This window comes from Gorilla gorilla, chromosome 13 (assembly GCF_029281585.2).
Source record: "Gorilla gorilla gorilla isolate KB3781 chromosome 13, NHGRI_mGorGor1-v2.1_pri, whole genome shotgun sequence".
In the NCBI taxonomy this organism is placed as follows: Eukaryota; Metazoa; Chordata; class Mammalia; order Primates; family Hominidae; genus Gorilla; species Gorilla gorilla.
The window spans coordinates 74,546,796-74,571,363 of NC_073237.2; the positions used below are offsets into that span (position 1 = coordinate 74,546,796).

The 24,568-nt window shown below is 44.5% G+C and overlaps 1 long non-coding RNA gene across 1 annotated transcript in view; it reads left to right on the forward strand.

The window, feature by feature from the left end:
- The first annotated feature begins 231 nt into the window (after positions 1-231).
- The window catches only part of LOC129524772 (uncharacterized), a 101,614-nt gene continuing 77,277 nt past the window's right edge, over positions 232-24,568 (forward strand). The window contains exons 1-2 of the long non-coding RNA XR_008668692.2: positions 232-342; positions 4,238-4,312. This is a non-coding gene — a long non-coding RNA (uncharacterized lncRNA). The remainder of the gene's footprint in view (positions 343-4,237; positions 4,313-24,568) is intronic.

Below are 24,568 nucleotides of genomic sequence, written 5' to 3' on the forward strand. Positions count from 1 at the left end.
TTCTGCATCTGTGGGGTAAGCTAGGGGTTGGCTGTCAGAGCAGCCCATGGGGCTGATGAGCCACATGTCTCTCATCATCCAGCAGGTCGCAGGGGCTTGTGCTTGTGGCTGCAGCAGGGCTCCAGGTGGGAGAATAGCAGATGCAAGTCTTCCGAAGGCCTAGGCTCCCAAGTGGCCCACCATCATTTCTGCTACATTCTTTTTTTTTTTTTCTTTTTTGAAACAGGATCTCGCTGTCACCCAGGCCAGAGTGAAATGGTGTGATCTCAGCTCACTGCAGCCTCGACCTCCCCAGCTCAAACGATCCTTCCACCTCAGCATCCCAAGTAGCTGGGACTACAGGTGCGTGCCACCATGCCCTGCTATTTTTTTTGTTGTTGTTGTATTTTTTCTAGATTTGGGGTTTTGTCATGTTGCCCAGGCTGGTCTTGACCTCTTGGGCTCAAGCCAGCTGCCCGCCTCAGCCTCCCAAAATGCTGGGACTACAGGTGTAAGCCAATGCACCTGGCCGTTTCTGCTGCATTCTATTGACCAAAGCAAGTCAGAGTCAACCCAGATTCACAGGATGGGGAAACAGACTCCACCTCTTGATGGGAGAAGCTGTAAAGTCACATTGCTAAAGGGGAGGATATAAGGAGGAGACTAGTTGGAACCATTTTTGCAATTTTGGAAGATAACTACTATCTTATTCAAGGAGGTCACACAACCTCTCACTTTTCAAACATCCCAGATTTCTATAAATCTCCATCTCCGGCTTGGTGGCCCCTAAGAATTCTCAATCCATTTTGGTGAGGGGACATTTAGTGATGAGTGTTGTCTTGCTACATGAGTAGTTCTATTATTGGCATTCCCTTGCTACTCATCCATTATTTATAATGCTTTCCTGTATGTATGTGCAATTATATTTCTGTGTATATTTTGAGAAATAAATTGCACTGGTCCCTTTTCTTTCTCACCCCCTAGAGATGTTATAGAGACAGTAAAAGTGTCCAAATTTGTGAGAAATTGGAATAATCAAGAGTTACCTGGATGGAATGCTAGTAATGATAGCAATTCACGCTAGAGTCCCTTTCATCCGAGACACTCAGGGTCTGTTAAGAGATTAAAAGTACTAAAAGACACCGATCTAGAGAATTTTCATTATCTTGTGCTCTGAAAACTCAGAATTTCATTGGTTTGAATGGGCCCGAAAATACATTTTTATTACTAGGGGCATAGAAGCCTCTAGCAGCATTCTTAATAAAGCAAGGTGAGTTATAAGCAATCCTTGGATGAAGGGTAAATGTACCATACTCCATTTTAAGAAAAATACAATATAAAAGCCTTAGCATGGAAGAAAATCTTTATATGATCTTTTAAGAAAACTCAAGAAAAATAGAGACATGACACAATATTAAATTTAAAGCCAGGGACTTAGAAGCAAAGAAAAGCAAAGACAGTCTGATTAAGGTTGTTGCATTGTTCTGGCATTTTTTTATGTCTCCCCCGTTTCTCTGGCCTTTTTAGATCATAAGCTTTTAGGGCACATAGAACAACTCCATCTTGATATAGTACTGAGCAAACGCACCAAGAGGTTCTCAATAAATGTGCATTAAATCCTAAGTCCAGAAGGGACCTTGAGATGCCCTCTGTTCACTCCCTACTACACCTGGTGGTACTGTGTTTTAAGCAACCCAGAAAAACAGATTCCTTTTTCTTTAAGTCTCCAAATTCAGAGACTCCACAATATGAATTCATTTCTCACCTTTGCCTTGTGCTCTTTTTTAATGTCAGTTTTTTTATTGTGGTAAAAAACACATAACAAAATTTACCATCATAACTATTTTTAAGTGTCTAGAATAGTAGGGTTAACTATGCACACAGTGCTGTACTACAGATCTCTAGAACTTTTTCATCTTGCTAAACTGAAACTCTACGCCCATTGAACAACCACCATCCTTCTTCCCTTCCCTCCCAACCCCTGGCAACCACCACCTTACTTCCTGTTTCTAAGAGTTTGACTGTGTTAGGTACTTCATATGCAGTATTTGTTTTTTTATGATCTGCTTGTTTCACTTAGCAAAATGTCCTCAAGATTCATCCATGTTGTTGCATGTGATAGAATTTTCTTCCTTTTAAATGCAAAATAATATTCCATTGTATGTATAGACCCCATTTTGTTTATCCATTCATCCATCAATAACATTTGGGTGGCTTCCACATCTTGGCTATTATGAATAACGCTGCTGTGAACATGGGTGTACAATGTCTCTTCAAAACCCTGTTTTTAACTGTTTTGGATATATTCCAGAAGTGGGATTTTTGGATCATATAGTAATTCTATTTTTAATTTTCCTAGGAATGTTCATACTGTTTTCTATATCAATTGCACGATTTTACATTCCCACTAGTAGTTCACAAGGGTTCCAGTTTTTGTGCATCCTCTCCAACACTTGTTGTTTTCTGTTTCTTTTTTTTTTTTTTTGTAGTGGTTTTACTAATTGGTGTAAAGTTATATCTCATTGTGGTTTACCTTTGCATTTCCTGGATTGTTAGGGATATTTAGCATTTTTTCATATGCTTGCTGTTCATTTGTATATTTTATTTGGAAAAATATCTATGTAAGTTGTTTGTTCATTGTTAAATTGTTTTTTTTTTTTAATTTTTATTTTTGAGACAGAGTTTCATTCTTGTTGCTCAGGCTGGAGTGCAGTGGCATGATCTCAGCTCACTGCAACCTCTGCCTCCCAGGTTCAAGCAATTCTCCTGCCTCAGGCTCCCGAGTAGCTGGGATTACAGGCACACACCACCACGCCTAGTAGAGATGGGGTTTCACCATGTTGGCCAGGCTGGTCTTGAACTCCTGACCTCAGGTGATCCACCTGCCTCGGCCTCCCAAAGTGTTGAGATTACAGGCGTGAACCACCACGCCCAGCCAGGTTATTTTTGTTGTTGTTGCTCAGTTATAGTTTAAATAATCTGGATATTAATTCAGTTATTTACCATATTATATGTTCTGCAAATATTTCTTACCATGTTGTACTGCCTTTTCGCTGTTTATTTTGATGGGCAGAAATTTTAAAGTTTATGTAATCACATTTATCTATTTTGTTTTTGTTGCCTGTGCTTTTGGTGTTGTATACAAAAAATTATGCCAAACCAAATCCAATGTCATAAATCCTTTCCCCTATGTTTTCTTCTAGAAGTTTTATAGTTTCACATCTTATACTTAGGAGTTTAATTTTTTTTTTTTTTTTTTTTGAGACGGAATCTCACTCTGTCGCCCAGGCTGGAGTGCAGTGGCACAATCTCAGCTCACTACAACCTCTGCCTCCCATGGTTCAAGCGATTCTCCTGCCTCATCCACCTGAGCAGCTGGGATTACAGGAACCCGCCACCATGCCTGGCTAATTTTTGTATTTTTAGTAGAGACAGGGTTTCACCATATTTGCCAGGCTGGTCTCGAACTCCTGACCTTGTGATCTGCCTGCCTCAACCTCCCAAAGTGCTGGGATTACAGGCGTGAGGCACTGCTCCTGGCCAGGACTTTAATTTTCAGTTAATTTTTGCATATGGTATAATATAAGGGTCCACTTTCATTCTTTTGCATGGGAATATTCCATTTTTACAACACCATTTGTTAAAGAGACTATCCTTTCTGTGTTTTGTAGTTTGGCACCATTGTGGAAGATCATTTGACCATATATGTGAGGGCTTATTTTTGGATTCTTTATTCTGTTCCATTGGTCTATGTGTTTGTCCTTATTCCAGTACCATACTGTTTTGATTACCGTAGATTTGTAATATGTTTTGAAATCATGAAATGTCTGGCCTCTAGGTTGTTTTTCTTTCTCAAGATTGTTTTGGTTATTCAGGGTTCTTTGGGATTCCATATGAATTTTAAAAATATTCCCCCTATTTCTGCCAAAAAAAGAAATGCCATTGAGGTTTTCTTAGGAGTTGTGTTAGATCTACAGGTTGCTTTGGGTAATATGGATATTTTAACAATATTAAGTCTTTCAATCCGTGAACATGGGATGTTTTCCACTTATTTGTGTCTTCTTTGATTTCATTCAGCTTTGTTTTGTAGTTTTTAGAATACAAGTGTTTTGTCTCCTTGCTTAATCCTAGGTATTTTGTTCTTTTTGATGTAATTATAGATGGCTTTATTTTCTTAATTTCCTTTTTCAGATTGTTCATTGTTAGTGTATAGAAATGCAACTGATTTTTGTGTGTTGATTTTGCATTCTGACCCCAGGAGTAGAAAATGTCTGCAATGTGAATACTATAATCCACTTGCTTCATGAGCATTGGCCTGTACCACAAAGTCAAGGTAAGCAGAAGAGCTCTGTAGGCCTTGACTCCAGCTCCCGGCTGCTAGAATTAGAGGTAGATGATCTGGGTTTAACAACTGATTCTCCCAGTTGCTAGCTGTGTGATCTTGGGTAAGTTATTTAACCTCTCTGTGCCTTTCTCTCCATCAGCAACATGGGCATAATAATAGACCTTCCCCCAGGAGGCTGGATTATTGGAATTAAATGAGATAATAGATACATGCCTGTAGCAGCACCAGAACAAAGTAAGCATGCAGTGTATGTCATCTCAGCTCTTATTTTTATTAGGAGACAGGTATTGTTAGAAGATACAGTGTAAACAGGACTAAATATACTCTAAAACAAAAGCTCCTACAAAAATGTCAGTCTCCTTCCTTCCTGAAGCTTGCACAAACAGGAAAGGAATGGCTGGAGTAAATAACCCCACACTAGGGACCTCTTGCCTCCAGCAAACAGGGTCTAAGAATTACTACAAGGGCAGGTATGTCAGTCCCTGTCACCCTAGGCTTCCCTTTGATTTCTCTCCCTTATCCTCTGTGGGTGGATTTCCCTTCTATTGCAGGAAGAGAGAAGGAACTTGCATTAAAACTAAATCTATGCTTACTTGGAAACTTCATGACTTTTTAAATTGAAAAAATTCCTGACCAAGAGAAAGGAGCCAATTCAGGATAGGCTTTAATTGGCTATTAGAGCACTTACTGGGTGGTGGAAATCACTCGGCCTTTGGCTTCAGGCCATGCGGGGCATCCATGGCAGGCATTAATAGCCCATTAACGCACACCCTGTCACTGCTTTATTTCCTAATTAATACTGCCTGCTTTAGGGATAGCAGAACACAGCTATAAAATTGTTTTATCTATTGCTTCAGCAATGAGGGAGAAAAAAATGTTATTAGCATCTCATGCCTGTCACACTTTGTGGCTGGACTAGAAAATCAGAAGGATCAGTATGGGATTTATTTTCTGAATCTTCACCCCAGAGTGGAGAAAGGTCAATCCCAAACCAAACCCCAAGGAGGCTTGAATTTTGATGGTATTGTCAGCTCTTGGGTTTCCTTTAGCATCTTAGAAATTTGTGAAGCAGAAAGAAATGATCAAAGGCAGGGCAGATTAGCCTCATTCTCCTTTCAGGCTTGAGGAGAGAGAGAAGGGGAGGACTGCCGCATACAATTGGGCAGGTTGTGCACTGTGCAAGGGCTGGGGGCGGGGGGGTGCCTCTAAGACAGCCCAATTTATACCATAGATATAGAATGTTTACATATCTTGCCAGGTGTGGTGGTTCATGCCTGTAATCCCAGCACTTTGGGAGGCCAAGGCAGGTGGATTGCTTGAGCTCAGGAGTTTGAGACCAGCCTGGGCAACATGAAGAAAACCTGTCTCTTCAAAAAATACAAAAATTAGCTGGGCATGGTGGTGTGTGCCTGTGGTCCCAACTACTCTGGAGGCTGAGGTGGGAGGATCACTTGAACCTGGGATGCAGAGGTTGCAGTGAGTGGAGATCATGCCACTGCACTCCAGCCTGGGTGACAGAACAAGACCCTGTCTCAAGAAAACAACAAGGAATGTTTACACATCTTATAACTTTCTGACAGATAGAAATAAATGTCTTAAAGTAGTATTTTTTCTTCTGTTTCTCTTGTACTGTAGAAGAGTGTTTCTCAACAGGAGTTATTTTGTCCCCTAGGGGATATTTGGCCATGTCTAGAGACATTTTTGGTGTCACAAGTAGGCAATGTGCTTCTTGCATCTAGTTGGTAGAGGCTGGGGATGCTATGAAGCATCCTACAGTGTTCATGGCAACCTCCCACGACAAAGAATTACCCAGCGCACAGTGACACTAGTGCTGAGGTGGAGAAGCTCTGGTCCAGAGGATAAAGGCAAGGTTCTCTGTGTCTCAGTCTGACATCTCTTCTCTGCTTGTCCTGGATAAATGACTGCTGGAGAGGATGTGAACCATTTCTGACATTATGCCCTAGCAGCCCATGCCGCACCCTAGGTGCCTGCAGGGGCCAACACGCCCAGAGGAACATAAGGCCACCTGACAGCAGGCCCATGTCCCTGGCAGGGCGGAGGATCAGGGTGGCAGCCATCCTGGGAAAAGCCTTCCTGTCCTGGGGACCTCAGTTCATCAGGCTCAGGTGTCTCTTCTTTTCATCCTGTGGCCTCTGAGATGAACCGGCTTTCCTTGTCTTTCCAAACCTTCCCAACTTGTGATTCCTTGACTCTGAAGAGCGGGACAGAGTATCCTCAGATTTGCCTTCCACACTGCCTCCAAGACCCGTTTTGGAAGGTTTTGTGGATGATCAATTGGGGGATAGGGGCAGTAATTTTGAGACACAACAGAGAATTCTCCGGCTGGTGACTGGGTTTCAATCCCAGCTTTTACACTTGCCAGATGCATGGCCCGTTCACTGAACCTCTCTGTGCCTCAGTTTTCTCATCTGTAAAATGGAGTTGATTACGATAGTGCCCATGTCATAGGGTTTTGCTGAGGATTGAGTTAATACATGTGATGTATCCGGAGCAGCTTTTGGCATGTAGTAAACACCACATAGGTGTTAGCTAATCTAGGCCTCCTTTCACATTCATATTTTGGGTACTCTTGATGGCAGTGGCAAGCCATCCAGAGCGGCCACTACCATCACGTTGGCTGCAGCAGGGAGGCACAGGCAGTGACGGCAGGAGTGGCTGTGGGAGCAGCGTGGTCGAGCATGGAGGGGTAGGCTCCCCGAGGTGGAGCTGGGCCCAGAGCAGTGCTGCACTCCACCGAGCCCGTAGGAGCCAGGAGCAGGCAGAAGCCCCACCCTCCCAGGTGCAGCTGCAGCCACCCAAGTCGCGGCTGTGGACCCAGGCATCTCTGCACTCTCGAGGGTCTGGAAAGGGCCCCCGTTTCCCCCAACAGGCTCGGGGTTGTCTGCTCCCCGTGCCTGGCCCATCCCCACTTCTGCTGCCTGCTCCAATCTCAGAGCAAGCTTGGGCCCAAGACTGGGCGCTGTTGCAGCCTGGCTGGGTGTGCACAGTATTGGGGCAGTGCTGACACGCCAGCCCCCTGCCACCTTGGCCCCCTCCATGGGCAGACTTTGGGTACCAACTAGCATGGGAGGAAGGCCTAGCAAGGGCTGAGGGCAGTTTGGTGTGGGCCTGCAGGCCCCCCTTGGCACGAACAGCCTGGGCGCCATGAACGGTGGCGGGAGGCAAATGGCTCCTGGGTGGAAGGGGGCGGGTCCCCAGGGAAGTCCCACTTTCAGGCTGGGGAGTGCCTGAAGCCTGGAGGCCTGGCTGCTGGTCCCGCGGGAACTTGTGGTGCTTTTCCCAGGCACAATCATGGCCTCCCATGGACCAATCAGCACACACTTCCTCCCCTCTGAGGCCCATAAAAAGCCCAGACGCAGTCAGACCAGAAGAGACGTTGGGCCAACCAGCTGCAGAGGGGAGCTATCTACCGCAGGGTCTTCTCTCTGTTGAGTGCTGAAGAGACGACGGGATGACCTGCCTGCAGAGAGGAGCTACCGTCTCTGCTGAGAGCTGAATACTTGTCTGGACACCCTGGCTACAGAGAAGAACTACCCACTGCAGGTCTCCTCTGAGCTGCTCTATCATTCAATAAAGCTCCTCTTCGTCTTGCTCATCCTCACTTGTCTTTCTGAGGAGAATACCTCATTCTTCCTGGATGCAGGACAAGAACTTGGGACCCGCCGAAAGGCAGGGATGAAAGAGCTGTAACACAAACAAGGCTGAAATACACCCCTTGTTCACCACATTGAGGGTGACAAGGAGAGAAGAGAGAAGGAGAGAAGAGCTGCGGCTTTTCGAGGAGCCCAGACCCAGGAGCTCCTTGAGCCAGGGATGTGACACTCTCTTTAAGGCTCTGCGGTTCCTGGAGTCTTCAAGCTTCTGGGTGCCACCATGTTCCCTGGTGTCAGCTGTGGAAGCTGCTTGTGGTACGCCTGGTCCGGCCGCAGCTTCGCAGGGAGCTGGCGCTTGTGCCAGTGCCTGGAGCTGCCCGCCCTGCTGCAGCCGGTATGCCTGGCTGTGCACAGTGGCCCAGACCCCAAGCATGCTCACACACCCCTCGCCACTTTGCGTTCGGCTCACCTTTGGCAGGCATGGGATCCAGGCCAGTAGCGTGAGCTGAGTGCAGCCTGCCAGGCTGAGTGGGCGGAACAAGCCCAGCAGGTGAGAGCAAAAGTCGGGCAAAGGCACCACTGGCCACAGAGGTTACCAGCTGGCAAAGCGACACGGTAAGGATCCCATAACAATGTTTTCAGTTAGCTGTGACTGCCATAACAAAATATGGCAGAGCCCAGCAACCAGAGAGCTTAAACAACAGAAATTTATTTTCTCATGGTCTGGGTCTGGAAGTCCGAGATTAAGGTGCTAGAAGGTTTGCTTTCTTCTGAGGCCCCCATTCTTGGCTTGCAGATGCCACTTTCTCACTGTGTGGACATCGTTGTCCCTCTGTGTGTGCCTGTGTCTGGTGTCTCTTGGTGTTTCCAAATTTCCTCTTCTTAGAAGGACACCAGTCAAACTGGATTAGGGCCCACCCTAGTGGCCTTGTTTTAACTTAATTACCTCTTTGAAGAAACCCCATCTCTACAAAAAATAGAGAAATAGCCAGGCGTGGTGGCACATGCCTGTAGTCCCAGCTACTTGGGAGGCTTGAATCCAGGAGGCGGAGGTTGCAGTGAGTCGAGATCATGCCATTATACTCCAGCCTGGACGACAAGACTGAAACTCTGTCTCAGAAAAAAAGAGAAAGTTTACAAATTTGTGTTGGGCTACATTCAAAGCTATCTTGGACCACATGTGGCCCATGGGCTGCTGGTTGGAGAAGCCCACTCTAGTCCCTGGACCATACAGCAGGAAAATGTTGAACAATACAAGCCTGATCTGTAAGAGCTTAGAGTCGCGGGAGGGCAAGAGACAAATAAATAATTCTATGTTTGTACTTCTATGAGTAAGGCAGTGCCTGGTGTTTGTGGTTCTCAAAGCATGGTCCAGCATGGAGCTGCAGCAGGAGACTTACCGAGAATCTTATTAGAAATGCACATTCTCAGGCCACATCCCTGATCCACTGAATCTAAAAGTCTGAGACTGGGGAAGGGTCTGCGATCGTGTTTTAAGAAGCAGTGTAGGCTGTTCTGATGCTTGATGGAGTTTAAGAATGATTGCTGGAGATGAGAATGGGTCGGATGCGGTGTCTGGCAGGTAACAGATGGGTACATGGGCTCAAGAGTTAGAAAATTGGAGATTCCTATCTCAAGCCAGAGAGACCTGAGTTCCAATCCCTGCTCCATTCCTGATACCAACCTAAATAACAGGGAGAGCCTGTCTAAAAGAAAATGATGTCTATGTGGGCATCAAAAAATTAATTACAATTAGAAATTAATTTTTTCACAGTTCCAGAGGCTGGAAGTCCAAGATCAAAGTTTTGGCAGATTTGGTTTCTCCTGGGGCCTCTCTCCTTGGCTTGCAGATGCCACCTTCTCACTGTGTCACCACATGCCTTTTTCTCTGTGCTCACACATCCCTGGTGTCTCCTCTTCTTTATAAGGACACTAGTTGGATTGGATTAGATCCCACCCTTTTGGCCTTATTTTTACTTAATTACCTCTTTAAAGGCACCATCACCAATACAGTCACACTTTGAGGTGCTGGGAGTTAGGGCTTCAACAGATGAATTTTGGGGGGGACACAATTCAGTTTATAACACTGGGAAAGAATCTAACATAGGCTGGACGTGGTGGCTCATGCCTGTAATCCCAGCACTTTGGAAGGCCGAGGCAGGTGGATCACTTGTGGTTGGGAGTTGGAGACCAGCCTGGCCAACATGGCAAAACCCCCTCTCTATAAAAAAAATACAAAAATTAGCCAGGCGTGGTGGTGTGTGCCTATAATCTCAGCTACTCGGGAGGCTGAGGCAGGAGAATAGCTTGAACCCGGGAGGCAGAGGTTGCGGTGAGCCGAGATTGCACCATTGCATTCGAGCCTGGATGGCAGAGCAAGACACTGTCTCAAAAAAAAAAAAAAAAAAAAAGAACCTAACATAGACTGTGTTTAACTGTGATACCAGGTGAAATGAGAACCACAATCTCAGGCATAAAGCCCTTCTCCTTCTCCATCAGATTCAAGGTAAGAGCTCAGGCCCAGTTTTGCATCTACCTTATTTATGTTCCCATGTCAATAAACAGTAGGTGTTTCCCTTCCTTCACTTTCCTTTTCTAGCTATTGAGGGGCAGGTTAGAGCCACACTCTGACAGTGATCATGCGTCTTAGATTTTTGTGGACAATCATGATTTTAAACATTTTTGTCTGGTGGTTCACCTAAGAACATGTCATTTTCATACAACAGGCTCCCAAATTAGGTTTAGAAATTATGGCCACAGTGCCTACTGCACTTAAGATGCAACTTGGAGGGGTGAGGAGGGAGTGGCAGGTGACAGGAGGCAAAGCCAGCAGTCAGAGAAGGAGCAGAGAAAATCTGTAACTCTAGAACAAGTCCTGGGATATAATAGTTTACTGTAGCAGCAAGCACTAGTCTCTAGGTTACTGATAACTCTGTTCCTCAAAGAGTCTACTAGAAGGAACACTGAATTCACAATTTTCTAGCTGTAAAATGGACATTTTAATACCTGTTTGTTTTCTTTGAAGGTTATTTCAAGAACTAATGCTAATACCAATAAAGCCCTTTATTTATTTAAAAATGAACTAAAGTAACTTGGAAAGTATTACTTTTGCTCTCAACCACTCTTCATAGCTACCAAGCAGCAGCTCTATTTACACTGAATCCTGGAAGTATGAAATGATCCTCTTTATACCCACAAAATATTCTTGTGCAAAGTGTGCAAATGATTAGGGTCCAGCGCTCAGGCCTTGTCCGGGAGCCACTGCATGATGGGCTCAAATCAATACACATTACAGCATCCTCAAGGGTCTTTGGCAAAAGCCTATAGATTACTTTGCTGAAGGCATTTGTTAATTGGACAGCAGACCCTGAGTGGCAGGAACAATCAATTGTGAGCTGGGAAAAGCCCCTCCGAAAATCAACAGATGCAAGCAAACCAGTCTCAACGGTGAGGGCTGATTATGATGTGGCTTGTATTTTGGACAATAAACTCTGTTTATGATAGCCTCCCGGTCATTAAAAATCTCTGCCGTAAGAGAAAACTGAGGCCGGGTGCAGTGGCTCACGCCTGTAATCCCAGCACTTTGGGAGTCCGAGGCAGGTGGATCACGAGCTCAGGAGATCGAGAGCATCATGGCTAATACGGTGAAACCCTGTCTCTACTAAAAATACAAAAAAAAAAAAAAAAATTAGCCAGTCGTGGTGGCGGGCGCCTGTAGTCCCAGCTACTTGGGAGGCTGAGGCAGGAGAATGGCGTGAACCCGGGAGGTGGAGCTTGTAGTAAGCCAAGATCACGCCATTGCACTCCAGCCTGGGAGACAGAGCAAAAAAAAAAAAAAAAAAAAGAAAAGAAAAGAAAAAAAGAAAACTGAGCTATTAACTTCTTCAGAAAAAAACAGGGGGAAGAGTGGTCATTTCTTTTATAAGCAGAAGGGAAGGTGCTGCTCAATAAAGATCAATTAAACATCTCTATTAAAAGGCTGCTTGGGAGCGGGTGCCAATAGAAATTCCTCCATATTAAGCCCATGTTCCTACATTCCTCCAGCCTTCCCCATCTCTGTATTTTGCTCTGGGGAAAATTTTAAGGGGACACTGGCTATTGTAATTATATAAGGTGACAGTGGCTCTCACGTCTATGGCTGAATGATCTTTGATGTTGAATGACTTCTCATGCATTCAGTAAGGGCATCCCCAGACAACAACAGGCAAATCAAATGCTTTTCTGGACTCAGCTGAACATCAGCCATCTTCATGAGAGAGTTAAAAAAAAAAAAAAAGCAGCCAGGTGCTGTGGCTCACGCCTGTAATCCCAGCACTTTGGGAGGCTGAGGCGCGTGGATCATGAGGTCAGGAGATCGAGACCATCCTGGCTAACACGGTGAAACCCTGTCTCTACTAAAAAATACAAAAAATTAGTCGGGTGTGGTGGCGGGCTCCTGTTGTCCCAGCTACTCGGGAGGCTGAGGCGGAAGAATGGCATGAACCCAGGAGGCGGAGCTTGCAAAGAGCTGAGATCGTGCCACTGCACTCCAGCCTGGGCGACAGAGCGAGACTCTGTCTCAAAAAAAAAAAAAAAAACAAAAAAACAAAAAAACCCAGAAAAAAACACAATAATAGGTACCCCAAAAGATTACATGGTGGTCAGAGCTACTAAATCCTGGGATGCAGGAATAGCTTGAGGGGCCCTGGGTGGTTCATTGTGTAAAGGCATAGTTCAAAGCTCCCTGTAATCCCCACCATTTTCCACTTGAAGCTTCACCGTAGTCCTTTAAAATACTGTATGTTTCTATTCTTATGTTTATACTGTGTCCTTATCATGTAAGCTGGAACTCTTGTTCAGAATTAACTGCCCTGTTTTCTGAGCTCTGGTACAGTCTTCTTATATTTCAATTATCATACTTCCTAAAAGTTAATTTTTCAAATATCTGTATCTTGTCCAAGATGTAAACTCCTTTTTTATCTTTTCATACTCTCTCATCCATTCATCCCGAGATTTGGTTTCAGGCTTTGCATATCACAAGTGTATTGAAATAAGCTTGCAAGTATCACAGTCTGCATCTTGACAGTCACATTCCTAAGAGGAGGGCTTGCACTCCGGCTGGAGTTACGTGAGAATCCACGTCCAACGAATGAATATGGCTTTAAGGGGGACACTTCCATTTTCACTTAAAACCAGAAATTGTTGAACTTAATTATCACCAGCAGTAATTCAGACATCAAAGCTCTAGGCCTCTCTGTATTAGTTTTCCATTGCTATGTATCAGAAATGTAGCAGTTTACTGTAATAAAAATTTATGAGCTTACAATTTTTATAAGTCAGAAGAATAGGCATGGTGTGGCTGAATTTTCTGCTGTGCTCAGTGACTCACTGGGCTGATGTCAAGGTATTGGCCAGGGCTCTGGATCTCATCTGGGGCTTGGAATCTTCTTCCAAGCTCAGTAGCTGTTGGCAGAACTCATTTCCTTATGGTTGCAGGACTAGAAGCTGTTTCTTGCTGGCTGTCAGCTGGGGTGCTCTCAGTTCCTAGAAGCCACCCACCTTCCTTGCCCCACAGACGCCTTCATCTCTAAGCCAGCAATGGACACTCCCCGCTCTACTTTGGCTCCTCCTTCCACTGTGATTCTCTCTGACTGGCCTGTCTCTGACCCCTAACTCAGATTTCAAGGGCTCCGTTGATTCCATCAAGCCTATGAGGATAATTGCTCTATCTTAAGGTCAACTGATTTGGGGCCTTAATTACATCTGTAAAATCCTTTCAGAGTAGCACCTGAATCAGTGTGGTTAAATAATTTGAAGAAGTGTGTCTACACCGGGATATGCCAATCTTGGAGGCCATCTTAGAATTCTGCCTAACACATTCATGAATATGACAAGTTGCAAGCTTTGCTTATCTGTCTGTGCTGGACCTACCAAGTCTTCTCCCTGTGTCATGTAGTTATGTAGACAGAGGAGATCAGCAACCTCCATCTGACATTAAAAGTGCTGCTTCTTGAAGAGGGAGGGAAGACATAGCTCTGACTTTATCCTTCAATATGAGTGATGTTTCATGGAGTTTGGAAGATGCCCTTGTAAGTCAGTTGCCTGTTAAGACACAATCTTAGTGAGTTGACCACTAGTGAGCATTAAAGTCTTTTTAAAAATGGTATTATGGGCCGGGCGTGGTGGCTCATGCCTGTAATCCTAGCACTTTGGGAGGCCGAGGCAGACGGATCACCTGAAGTCAGGAGTTTGAAACCATCCCAGCTAACGTGGTGAAACCCCTCCTCTACTAAATATATATATATATATGTATATAAAATTAGCCAGGCATGGTCGCGGGCGCCTATAATCCCAGCTACTTGGGAGGCTGAGACAGGAGAATCGCTTGAACCCGGGAGGCGAAGGTTGCAGTGAGCTGAGATTGTACCACTGCACTCCAGCCTGGGCAACAAGAGCAAAACTCTGTCTCAAAAAAAAAAAAAATGGTATTAAAAAGGTATTATGAATGGCCTAAGATAGGGGTCAGCAAACTACAGCCAGCCACCTGGGGTTTGTTTTTTTTTTAGACGGAGTCTCGCCTCACTCTGTCACCAGGCTGGTGTGCAGTGCGACCTCGGCTCACTGCAGCCTCTGACTCCCTGGTTTAAGCGATTCTCCTGCCTCAGCCTCCTGAGTAGCTGGAATTACAGGCGTGTGCCACCACACCCAGCTAATTTTTGTACTTTTAGTAGAGACGAAGTTTCACCATGTTAGCCGGGATGGTCTCAATCTCCTGACCTCGTGATCCGCCTGCCTCGGCCTCCCAAAGTGTTGGGATTACAGGCGTGAGCCACCGTGCCTGGGAGCCACCTGTTTTTATAAGTAAAATATTGGATAACAATCATGCCTATTCATTTGCAAATGATCTCTGGCTGCTCGTGTGGCACTACTACCAAGTTGAGTACTGAACTCAACTCTCTGACAACACAAAAATACTCTCTAGCCCTTTACGCTGCTGACTCGTGGTCTAAGACCATTCCCATACTTGCCTGATGATGAGTATCACCTGGATCATTTGTTAACAAGACAATTTCTGGGCCCAGTGTAGACCCACTGAGTCAGAATCTCTGGGGCGATGGAGAGGGGTGGGGGTGGGAAGCTGTGCTGAGCAAGCTTCGCAGGTGATTCTCGTCACCACGGAAGGAGTGGTCTCAGGTGTGCCTTCCTGCCAGGTGAGGGAGAGCCTTTAAAAGAGGAGTAGCCATCAAGAGCACAGGCTTTTTTTTTTTTTTTTCTCTCTCTCCTCTTCTCCTTCTCATTGTCTGGGTCTGCTTCTCAGCACTGCCTTGTGAACGATCACCATCTCAGGTAAGTTACACTTAATCCTCGGTTTATTTACCTCAGAAATGAGGATAATGATGTTTAATTGTTAGCATGCACATATATGCAGAGGGCCTAATACAAGGTCAGTGCTTAATATTAGCAACCCTCAGTAAGAGGAGAAGCATAGTATACACATCAGATGATCCGAAGGCAGCAACCACTCATGGATAAGATGAGTCAGGCTAAGGCTTTACAACAATACTCCACAGTGCATAAGCAGCTCTGTCAAAAAGAAAAACTTCCTATAAAGCAATCTATAAATCTGTAATTTTATTACAGAGTGCTTCCAGGACAGCAGAAAGCCCCTTAGAAACTCAAAATTCCCTGCAGACCACTGAATATTGCAAGAGGTCATAACTGATTAGGATATAACTGAGTTTGCAAAGGAATACTTAATTTTGTGATTGAGAACCCTGGTACTTAGCAGGAAACCTTTTCTTCCCCCCCTATTTCTGAGGTTAATGCTTTTAAAAATCACTGCCTGATGAGATCATGCAAATTCAGCCATCTGTATAGCTGTTGAAAGAAAGTTTTTAGATAAATTGCTATGCCTTTGCCACATAAATCCTCATAAGATACAGGACTCCAATAATACTTCAAGTTACAAGAGAGTTTCATATTTTACTAAAAGGGAGAAAAATCAATCTTGAATCTCTTAGTCCAGTGACCAAAGAATCACTTCATTGATTTTGTTCAGCTACTCAGGTGGGTGTACAATTTATCCTGATCTGATCTTATCTGATTTAAAGTTTACTTTTTCTGGGAAGTATTAATTTGAGTGTTATATGGATAGTACTGTAATACCAGACCCTCTTTAAGGCCACTTTGCACAGCTTATATAAACATCCCAGGATAGAGTTTCCTTTTAATGTTTTCTCAAATTTAGAATTTGTGTTGGCTGCAAGTTATTCCCCTTTTCAACAGAAGAGGGAGGCAGAGGCTTGTCTAATAACTAAATAAATAAAATACAATAAAAAATAGTGTACCTAAGAACCAGGCTAGAGGGAAAGGGATCTGTACTCTTTTTAGGGAATCAGGTAAACAAGAACAGGATGAATTCTGCCAAGCATGATTTAGATTTTAAGAAAAAAAATTGGAAATTGAGTGTTTTGCTGATTTAATATTTCAATTTCAGTTTCTAAAAAAGTACCAGCTGGAATTATGCTCACTGCCTGGGCAACAAGATCATTAGAAGCCCAAACCTCAGTATCATGCAATACACCCACATAACAAACCTGCACATGTACCCCATGAATCTAAACTAAAAACCGAAATATGTAGTGTGAATCCTATTTAGTGAAAAGCAAAACATAGACGATAACACACTGATAAGTTAACAGCAATTATTTCTGTGTAGTTGTATTTTTGGTTAAGTATTTTCTATATAATTTTCAATAGTTTCCAAATCTATGAGAATAAGCATGTATTCTTTTACAACCAAAATAAACTCTGCAGAGGGCAGGGGGAGGGATATTCACTTTCATGAAATGCAATGTTGGGATCTTGCTAATACCCTAAAACATAGCGGGATGGACACAGGGTACTTCAGGGTCTGATAACTCCCTAAGCAAACTGCTGGGGCAGCAGGCCACCTGGCTGACTCTGGGCTAGCTGCTACAGTATTTCTTTGCTGTCATTCCAGGGGAAAAGCTAGAGATGCTGACCGCAATTAGCTGCATGAGTTCCTGCTGGGATTGTCTGACTCTAGGAGATTCTCTTAGACTAATGTCTCCTGGGCAGATGCCCCACCCCAACTCCCAGAGAGTTCCTATGGTTCACAACTGGTGCCATTCAGCCGCCAGGCCCTGCTTAGTAAGCCCCCTAGAAAGGCTGCAGTTAATTAAAAATTCAGAGGGGCTGCGCCTACCTAGCCTAGCTAGTGAGGCAGCCGTTGGGGCTAGAACTTTATCACCTGTGGGCTTTTGTATCCTATAGTTTCCAAGGGGAGGGTGGGGAGGGAAGATGCAGGTCCTTATTTGATGGGAGAGGTGAATATTTGGGTTTTGGGCTTGTTTCACTTCAGAGATTCACCCATTCAGACACATAAGAGAATATAAGTTTTATTTTTTATGTTTTGTCCCTGGCGTCAGAAAACTCTAGGAGATAGAGGCATTGGAGTCAGCTGAACTGGGCTGAGTTTGATGCCACTTGCCAGCAGTGTGACCTTGGGATTTCTGGTCTTTCATCTGTAGAATGGAAATTATAATACCAGTCTTGTCATCCTCAGAGATTATTGTGAAGAGCCAGTGAAATATGCATATGAAAGTGTTTTTGAAATGACAAAGTACTGTGTATAATGTGTGTAGGGGATGGTGTCCCAGATTGAAGTTAAATGAGATCCAGGACTGTGATAGGTCACAAGAAGAGGGGAGGCAGGGCCAGGACTACCATGGAGCAAGCAGGGTGGCCAGGGTGCAAAATTTGAGGAGGCACTTCCTTACAGGGGTGTTCATATGCCTCCTCTGAGTGGGCAAGACCCTGAGAGTGAGGGTCTTGTTAAATTTATCTCACCCACCCTACTCCTGGTCCTGAGTGTAAGTAAAATCTATGCCTATTAAAATTACAAATGCAATATATGTTCATTGTAGCAAAGCCCACTATACCTAATTTTGCAGAGGTGTGATCACTTGGGCAGTATCTTAGGCCGCCCTCCTTGCATTTTTTTGTTTTGTTTTGTTTTGAGACTGAGTCTTTCTCTGTCGCCCAGGCTGGAGTGCAGTGGCGCAATCTCGGCTCACTGCAACCTTTGCCTTCCGGATTCAAGCGATTCTCCTGCCTCAGCCTCCTAAGTAGCTGGGATTAGAGGCATGCACCACCATGCCCCGCAAATTTTGTATTTTTAGTAGGAATGGGGTTTCATTCACCATGTTGGTCAGGCTGATATTGAACTCTTGACCTCAGATGATCACCCCACCTCAGCCTCCCAAAGTGCTGAGATTACAGGCATGAGCCACCACGCCCAGCCTTCCTTGCATTTTTTATCCATTTGCAATGTTAAGCTAGGCTTCTTGCTCTCACTTAATGGGCAGCACAGAAACATGAAAAAGAAACACAAATCTGATCACAAGACCTCTGTGGGTGTTCTAGATCTTTGTTATAGATTTACTTGCGGACTCTGAAAGGATCACACGGTGCATGACACAGCAAAATTTACTTACACCCTACTTTACCCAGCTTTCTCTTCCCTGGGCGGAGTCTTGTGGCAGTTGCTCCAAGATCTCCATTTCCTCTCCTTGTAAACGCTCTTAGGTACCTCTTTTTCTCTACCTCCTAGCTAGATGCTACCCTTCATCCACTAGCTCCTCTTTCATGTTGTTACATGTAAAACCATCTGGCCAGTCCAGGACTCTAACACTTGTTATTATTATCTCCCAAATCACTTCTTGAGGGATCCAAGTGGTAAGGAAACACTTCTCTTTAGGGATGGGGAAGAAAGGAGAAAGGTTGTCAATACTTCGGTAGGTTTTGTTCTGGACATGAACACGTAGCTATGTATATCTACCTCACCGATTTTTAAAAATGGGGCCACACTAGGCCAGGTGCAGTGGCTCATGCCTGTAATCCCAGCACTTTGGGAGCCCGAGGCGGGCAGATCACCTGAGGTCGGGAGTTCGAGACCAGCCTGGTCAACATGGGGTAACCCCGTCTCTACTAAAAATACACAAATTATCTGGGCATGGTGGTGCGTGCCTGTAATCCCAGCTACTTGGGAGGCTGAGGCAGGAGAATCACTGGAACCTGGGAGGCGGAGGTTGCAGGGAGCTGAGATTTCACCACTGCAGTCCAGCCTGGGTGACAGAGTGAGGCAGCGTCTCAAAAAAAAAAAAAAAAAAAATTGGGCCACACTAAACCTAATGTCTTCTGATTTGCTTGTTCTATTTAACAATGCATCTTAGAGATCTTCTGTAGCAATATTTACAAGCCAACCTCATTGTTCTTAACAGTTGCCTATATTCTGGAGTTATTTTAACCATTTCTGTACCAGGAGATGTTTCTGTTGTTTCTTGTTTTTCACCCTTGAAAATAATCTGCAGTGAAAATCCTCCTACAGTTTGTTTCCTTGCTCACTTAGTTTAATTTGCTGGGCGAAAGAGGATGCAAATTTTAACAGCAGATTATGGGAGGGGCGATTGGGAGCATAGCATGGGATTGATCTGTCCCTGGTATTTTTCTTCCTGACCCATCTCCACTGGATTCATGTTGAAAAACCGTTTTCATTTATGGCTGAGGGGCTGTAAGTAAAAACTGGGGGAGCTATTTTTCTAAAAAAAAAAAATCCTCAGTAATATATTGTAGCACAAATATTACTGTTTTGGGACTAATAGCTCAGAAGAGGAATGAGGAGTTTCTGCCTATTACGCCAAGTAAACCATCCTCTTATTTAGCCAAGCTGGGGTCCCAGGTCTGGGAGTGTGTGATGAAGTCGTGCAGACACAGCGCCACCCAGTGGCTGTCTGGTGAGGACGGGATTGTTTGCAGGGATGAGTGCAAAAATCCCTGGGAACTCCTAGAGATGCCGGAGAGGGCATTTTACTGGAGGCTGAGGTCCTGCTTGAGCAGCAGGGGAGATTGGAGCCAGTGACATTTGGGTTATTGATGAAGTGACTTCATATGTAGCCATAGGCTGGTGCCTGAGGCAACTCAGGTTACTGTTGCTTTTGAATGCATTTGCATTTTATGTCTCACACAGTATCTACATCTATTGGAACAAAATAGTGGCACTGTATGGGAGCGAGTTCTTCCTTGCTCTCTAGGCAGTGCTTATATGACTTCAGAGACCTCTGCCATAACTCTGTGGTCCATAAATTGGGAACCACTGAGATGGGATATTGAAAAGCTGAGTGCAAATGAAATCATTAACTCAATGTCAGGGGGAGCATGCTTTTGAAAGGAATCCTAGGGTGAATTCTCACCATGCTGAAGGAACTCCCTGTCGCTCATACTCAAGATCCTAGAATGCCTCCCCGATGTAACAAATCAACTTCACAGGCAGCTTGTTATCCTTTCTTCCACTTGAAGGTCCCACCCTATAAGAGCTCTATTTCCTACAGCTCTGGATTAGGACAGGTGCGGTCTGTCACTGCTATCGGGCCAACTCTATGCTTATTTCTGCTTCTCTTAGTTTCTGTTTTTCTACCTCTGTGAAATGCCGCCTGTGACCCTTTAGTAACTCAAAGCCTACCATATTTCCATGCCCTTGTTAAAGTCCTTCTTAAGGCTCCCAGAAGTCCTCTCAGCCAACTTGGTCCGAAGTGACCTTTCCTTCTGCAAACTCCTCATTCTTTGACCTTTGGTATCATATGTTTGGCATGTTACTTGTCTTCTCAGCTAGACTTTAAATTCTCTGAAGTCAGTGATGTTTAATGTCATCATAGCTCCTTGAAGCAAGGTGCTAGACACAAAAGAGTGAAATAGTATTTAACTTATTGTGTAACAAAGAATAGCAAACCCGAGTGATTTTTCTGGTAAACTTGGCTCTTCATCTATTGGATCTGCTGCAAGTACATTTTAAAAATCTTTATTGTCTCTCTCTTTAATCCACCCATTCATTCATATATACGAAGTGCTATTTACATGCCAGGCACATCCCTATTTGGCAGAGAGTGGAGAAAAAACCTTGATATTTTTATAACTGTGACAAATGGGCAGCCTGTGCTCTGTGGACAGGGAGGGCCCTGATGACCCACCAGCAGTGGCTTTGAAGATGTCTGTTTCTCCAGTTGCGTTTGTCCTCTATGTTCTTACCTGTGCCCTGTAGATCTACGTTAAATGCTTGTAAGAGGCTGGACAAGGCTATGGGGCACGGACTTTCACTACTTTCACTTTCAATGGAGATGTGTTCCTGTGAAAAGCTTGCCCATCGCTGTAGAAAATCGAGCCAGTTGCTCATAAAAGCTGAGCTAGTCTGCCTGGAAGAGGGATTGAAAACCCAGACCACCTTGATTGTATGTCTGTATTCTCGCCCTAGGGCACTGCTTGGGAAGTATCTGTTGAACGAGTGGTGTTCATACTTCTGTTGGTGGCGACCATGCTTACTCCGCTTTTGGTTGACTTTTTCTACGTGAACAATATTTTGCTAGCCTCTGGGTTAAGAGTAGTTATTTAATGCACACAGACCAATAGGCAACCGCTAAATGGTAGAAGTTTAGGGGATGTACTATCTTGGGAGGATTTATACCAATTACTCAACTGCCTGAATACCAAGTTCCTTCATATTAGCTTTATAACAAGATAAACTAGTTCTCACATTTATCCCAAGAAGACAGGCTTATCCATATTGTCTATATTTTAGCAGGCAGTACCAAACTTCAAGCCTCCAACACATTTTAAATCTTGCTGTGTTGTATATTTTAAGTATCATTAAAAAGCCACTTTCTTACTTTAAAAATATGTGTGCAATATATTTTATGAAACCTATAGCAAGTCTATGAAAAATTGATTATTTTTTCCATAGGGATATGTTCAAATGATTTTCATTCTGCTCACCAAATGAAAAATCTAGCTCACATTATGTCTTTTATCTTATTTACTCCCTCTCCTGTATATATAATCACCATGTTCCCAAACAAAGAGAAATGGGTTACTGTGTTTGGGTAGCCAAATAATTTCCTGTATTGGGCAAAGGAGTTGATGCAGATCTAAACTAGGAAGCATGCATTTCCCTCTCAAATGCCTTATTTTCCTATTCTGTACCCTCTTCCGGCCAACTCTACGTGGGCTGGGTCAGAGTATGAGACGGGGGGTGCTGTAGTGAGTGGCAGGCAACTGTGGCTGCTGGTGGAGCGAACACATGATGGAAGCATCGGTCACTGCAGGACTCCAGGAAGATGCAAGGAGCTTCACAGATAAAGATAAGCATTGTTCTGTGCTTTAGTCAGGATTATTTCTTAAAAACATGTGCCAGGGCACAGTGGCTCACGCCTGTAATCCCAGCACTTTGGAAAGCCGGGGCAGGCAGATTGCTTGAGGCCAGGAGTTTGAGACCCGCATGGGCAACATGGTGAAACCCCAACTCTACTAAAATTACAAAAATTAGCTGGGTGCGGTGATGCCCTGTAATCCCAGCTACTTGGGAGGCTGAGGCAGGAGAATCGCTTGAACCTGGGAGGCAGGTTGCAGTGAGCCGAGTTTGCACCATTGCACTCCAGCCTGGGCAACAAAATGAGACTCTGTGTTCCCATTTACCTTCTGTGGTGCTCCTTCCTACAGGCTGATCATGGCTGAGGTTGTCTTCCCTAGTATCCACTTTCTCCCTGTTCCTTGGGGTCAGAACCATGGCAGGAGGTATCACCAACAGCTCCTCTGTACCTGAGTCTCTTCCCAACTCTTCCCCACCAACTCTTGCATCTGAGAGTCCCGGGTACTTGTAAAACCCTCAGGACAGACAGAGGGTAGGGGAATCGGGCAGGTTGTCAGAGTGACAGTGAGATGAAGATCAAGTCTCACCCATAGCTAAGGTATGAATCAAAAGAGCCTTTGGAGCTGGGGTACCAGTTGAGCGCACCACCTTTGTTTCACAAATGAGGATGAGACAGGCAATGAACAGAGGCTCAAGAGACAGTTGTGATTATTTCTGAGTACAGGGGAATAGGAGAGTCTAGGGAAATGGGATTTAGCAGGCAACGGGAGCAGGAAATTGGACATCGTGATGTCTGGCATGCCAGTGCCTCACCCAGTAAGCCGAAGAGTGGAGTCAGATGTGACTGGAGTGGAGGATTCAGGGGGTCACTTAAGCTGGGGCCACATTGTGGAAGATCTCAAGAACCATGATGGGGAGTTATAATGATGTATGCATGGAGGGGCCCCGAGGGTTTTTGAGATTGAGATTTTTGAAGGCATGATCTGATCTGAGGCTTTGGAATCACCATAAAAAGAATTCAGAGGTTGTCCTGTGTTGTGGTTTTAAACGTGTACTCTGAGGAACCCCCTTAGGGGCTGCTGTTGTGGAGGTGGTGAAAGGATCTGGGAAAAGCCAAGAGGCTAGGATCTTGGGCCCCTGCTTGCGCTAAATCAGGCAGCCCTGCCCCTGTTTTTCTTATCGAGCTGCCAGGTAAAATTTCTTCTTTTTCTTGTGATAAAGAACATAGAAGGTAAAATTTACCATCTTAACCACTTTTAGTTGTACAGTTCAGTAAAGCATATTCACATTGCTGTGAAACAGATCTCTAGAACTATTCCACTTGCAAAACAAACTCTATACCCTTTGAATAACCACTCCCCGTTCGACCCTTCCATCCCAAACCCCTGGTAAACCACCTTCCTATTTTGTGTTTTCATGAATTTGATCGGTCAAGTAAGATTTATTTTGAAAAACAGTGCTAGAGCTGAGATGGTTGGAAAGCCATTGATCAATCATCCTACCCCTCTTTCTCCTGGCTTTGACAAAGAGAAGGCTGAGGTCCTGGAAGCCAAAGTGGCCACCTTGTGATGAAGATGTCATGCACACAGATACTTAAACCGGGGTGCCAGGAATCTAGGTTCTGTGTCTACAGTTTTGTAGACTAGGTTCTGCTGCTGTGTGTGTGTGACAGTCGTCAAGCAGCCGCTTTAACTTGGTGCCTCGGTTTTCTTATCTGTTAAAGGATGTGACAGTAACAGCATCTCCCTGATAGGCTTGTTGTGAGGATTAAGCCAGGTAATGTAAATAAAGCACTTTCAACCGGGCCTGGCACTTATATAAGTGTTTGCTGTTGTTAAGTGACTTCCTGGCACAGCATGGCTCCTTATGAAGAGAGCTGTTCCTATGGACCTATAACCAGTGCCTGTGCTGCATGCTCTGTCTCCTGAGTCTTTCACCTAACACTGAATAGATGGCTTTGACTCAACCTGCCTGCCTTCTACACAGCCCTGTTTCTCATCTGGGGCATGCCACTGATGTCAAAGGATGCTCCATCAAGACCTTGATTTTCAAGGGGAAAGTGGTAGAGGACACATCACATAGCACAGGAGGAATGGACATCCTGTGACATTAATCTGAAAAGTAGTTATGGAACGCTTTAGATGAGGCAGTGCCTTAGGTGCTGAGGATACTGAATGAACAGACCAGGCAAAAGTCCCACTGTCATAGAGCCTGCATTCTAGCAGGGCAAAGCTTTGCAATGCAGACCTTTCAATAAATGAAATGCTTTTCTTGGACTCGTATGCCCCAGGAAGATGAAAAGTTTGCATAAAAATGCTCAGATTTGGAAATGGAACACTTTAGACTTATTGCTATAGTGCCGCTGAAAAGTGGTTTGTAAAAATAGATACTAAAAATGATGCAGACATACTGGTGCTCTTAGGTTGAGAC